Raw genomic sequence first — 3,827 nt, 5'->3', positions numbered from 1 at the left:
GGGGGAAAGTCCTCAATTTAAAATGTTAAAAATAGGATTCTTCAACAAAAACAAAGAAATCACTCTCCAGAATATTTTTCAGCGACTTGACAAGATCAACAGTTTCATACTGCCATCCCAAGGCAGAGCGATGATTCTGAGAAAATACAGGGGTTTCTTATTCTATTGACCAGTTGCCATTTTCTTAAACTTCGACATGTCTTGTCTTGTATCATTAGGAGTAAATTATGGAAGTCCACACATTTCACATCAAGCTTTATTTCCATTACAGAGAGATAAAATCTGAGAAACAACATTTTGTCAGCATACTGCCACCTGTATAAAACGGAAACCTGTCTCCCCGCTCTCCCCTTGATATATTTCCTCTTTAATTACCTCTGTATAAAATGGAAACCTGTCCAACGCGGAAACGGAAAGAAAAATCCGCTCCCTTCCGAGGATTTCACCCGCCTAAGACGGAAAATGCTTTGCCTGCTCAGCTCTGATTTGAAACAAAACTCACAAGTTTGGTTCCGCCGGCTCTAAACTTAACGCCATGGCCATGCCGCTGGGCGAGGAAGGGGAGTAGGGGTGCAATTTGGGGGTAGATGTTACCCCATCATGTGAACCCTGAGCGATGCAGATGGTCAGGATAGTGTGGGTGTGATATCTCACACGACTGCCCGTGAGAGTGCTCGAGTTGCGCGCCACTACGGAAACTTTCATGGGTAGCCAGAAGCCAAAGGTGTGAAATTAGATTGACCAATGCCTGCCGCCCTGATCGTACGGCCTGCTGAGAAAAGAGTTCCTGGAATCGTCGTTCCATGATGGCAGTGAGGGGTGGCATTGGTTGACTGTGCTTGTTACACCGGTGGGTGGGGCTAAGGGGGGAGGCAAAGGAGATGTTCAAATGTTTGTTTTTAATAGGTCAAACAGTGGTCCTATGAAAGGCAAGCACTGGAGGTAATTGGACAAGTAGGATTGACGCCTGTCATCATCAGAGAGGATAGCAGCTGAGAGGTGTGAAGTTTTGACCACTGCTTGCCGATCGGACAAGCGATCCTTGATCCCACCGGCTTGGCCTTTGAACCCCCCCTTTTCATCTCCCTCTAAATTCCCCTGTCTAAGACGGAAAATGTCTAAGACTGAATTTTTTCCGGCTCCTTTGCGATTCCGTCTTCCACAGGTTCGCTATCCAAATCAATTATAAGCATAATAAACATCATACCGGGAATAATAATGAACTAGTGAGCTAGAAGAATCCAGTTCATTTCTCATTCAAGATTCTAAAGTATCCTTATAATAACTTAGAACTACATTTAATTTAAAACTTCCATAAACAACTGCTGTTACAACCAGCTCACTCTAGAGCTAAGACAATCACCTGTACAATGACCACGGCCCACATCTCCACAGGCAGAATTCAGAATCGACTCCACTTAAATTCTGGAAGGACTTCCGTAACGAGCGATCAGCCCACAAAATATACAAAAAATAAAGAAGAGACTTATCCCTAACCCTGACCCAACCTCTAACCTGTACCCCTACCCAAACCCCAACCCTCTATTCTACTCTGTATAGTGGTCGCTATGGAATTCCTCCAAAAATTCCCTTTAACTTGTTGGAACTTCTGGGGTGTATGATTTACTTAAACTTTTTAAAAGGAAGAGGCTAGATCTAGCCGTACTTGACAGGCTAGACAGGCAGGCTAGCCTTACTTTTAAATGAGGCTAGACAGACAAACAGCAAAAAATAGGCCTGTGAATTGTTATATTTTTAGTTTGCAAACTAAAAGTTATATATTTGTATTTGAGACGAAACCAAAAGGTGCCTTACTGACTGACAGTGCAAGTTGTATTCTAAACCTGAAGGCCCTAAAATATAAAGACGGCTAGACAGGCAGGCTAGCTCTGTACATGTGAAAAGGCTAGCTGTACTTAATGACGGCTAGACTGCTGGGCTAGCCGTACATTTTTAACATGATGGCTAGACTGACAAAAAAAAGGGCCTACTGAATTGTAAATCTATTTTTAGTTTGCAGTACCTACAGTATTTGTATTTTGAGACGAAACCAGGTGCCTTAGTGCATGTATTTTAAACCTGAATAATTAGGCTACACTACAGTACAGTTAATGAGACCTGTTTTCTAATTTTAATAGGACTTGCCTTAGAGAGATATATGTACGGCTAGACTTCTTGGCTAGCCGGCCAGGCTAGCCGTACTTAAGGATAGCTAGACAATTAGGCTAGCCGTACTTATTATTGATGGCTGAATTGTAAATGAAAATTTTAGTTTGCAACCTACCTTAAGTAGTATAGGTTGTATTTTAGACAAAACAAAAAGGTGCCTTACTGACTTGCATATGCAGTATTTTAAACCTGAATAATTACTAGATTCTCTCGATCTAATCTAGATATTCTAATGAGACCTGCGTACTCAACAGGTTTGAGTCCACGGGGCCAAACCTAGATCTAGATCTAACGGCTAAACTGGCAGTCTTAAGTACGGCTAGACTCTCAGGCTAGCAGTACTTACTTCGTTTTAAAATATAATGATCTATCTCTAGAAATCTAGATCTAGAATCTAGAGATCTAGATCTAGAATCTAGATCTAGATATATCTAGATCTGAAATCTAGACCTAGTCTCCCCTTGTATAGAGTCTAGATCTGTTATCATTCGTTGGACATATATTCTAGGCCTACCTTCTTAGTTCTAGCGGAGCTAGACTTTCAATACACACCAATCGAGCAATTCTATCACTTCAGGAAGTGACAATCATCGTGAGCAATGAGGGAACGAATGAGTAATTCTGGCACTAAGCTCCTCTCAAAGGACAGAAGGCAGAACTGAAATCGAATCGTTTGACTTTACGAAAAGCCTTTGACTTTTCACACCCGAGTGACGAGTGACAGAGAAACACGTCTGAGCACGTTTGTTGGACCACTCACCTGTCCTAAGTCGAGTTGAGGCAAGAACCAGAATTTCTCTAGAATCTACTAAGTTAGATATCTAGATCCAGATTATCCCATTGCGTCACATGAGATAAAATTCACATTTATGTTATAATTACGCGTGCACCACAATGCAACAAGCTCGGCGAAGCTGCAATGTTTTCTAAAGTTTACTTTTCCTTTTGTTTTGAAGAGGCCGCCATAGTGAAATCCACAGAGCACAACAAATCGTTTGGAAAAAATCCAAGGGCAATTACTCTTAGGTTCGATTTGAGACGCACAGGGTGGGTTATCGTTCCTTAACGATTTGATAGAAAGCGCTACTTGACCCAAGGAGGTTACAGTAAGGGTTATTTATTGAATCTCAGAGCTGAATGAACAAATTGAATAGAACCCTTACAAATGTTAAAAGGTTTTTAAAAATTGAAGATTTAGGGTCAAGTTATGGTACCTGGAGGTTCGACTTTAGACCCTGCAGCTATGAAAACTTACAGGTTTGTTTTTGTTGTTTTTTTGTTGTTGTTGTTGTTGTTGGTTTTTTGTTGGTTTTTTTGGGGGGGGTTATAGAAGTAGAAGGCATATATTTACCTGCATAATGGTCATGCAAAACATTGGCGTAGTATAGAAAAAGGGGGTCTGCCCAGTTTGTCATAAATACAGTACTTTAACGCTAAAGTTGCAACTTCATTGTTTATTCTCTACCTTCAAATAGGTGGGGTAGAGGTAGTCCCTCTAAAATGTTAGAGAGGGAGAGAGAGGGAGAGAGAGAGAGAGAGAGAGAGAGAGAGAGAGAGAGAGAGGGGGGGAGAGAGAAGAAGAGAGACAGAGACAAAGTGAGAGAGAGAAAGGATTACTAGATCTACAGGGGCTGTGCGCTGCATAATATATTTATATA

The sequence above is a fragment of the Aplysia californica genome, unplaced genomic scaffold (genome assembly GCF_000002075.1).
Source record: "Aplysia californica isolate F4 #8 unplaced genomic scaffold, AplCal3.0 scaffold00940, whole genome shotgun sequence".
Taxonomy (NCBI): Eukaryota; Metazoa; Mollusca; class Gastropoda; order Aplysiida; family Aplysiidae; genus Aplysia; species Aplysia californica.
Note: the sequence above shows the minus strand (reverse complement) of the source record.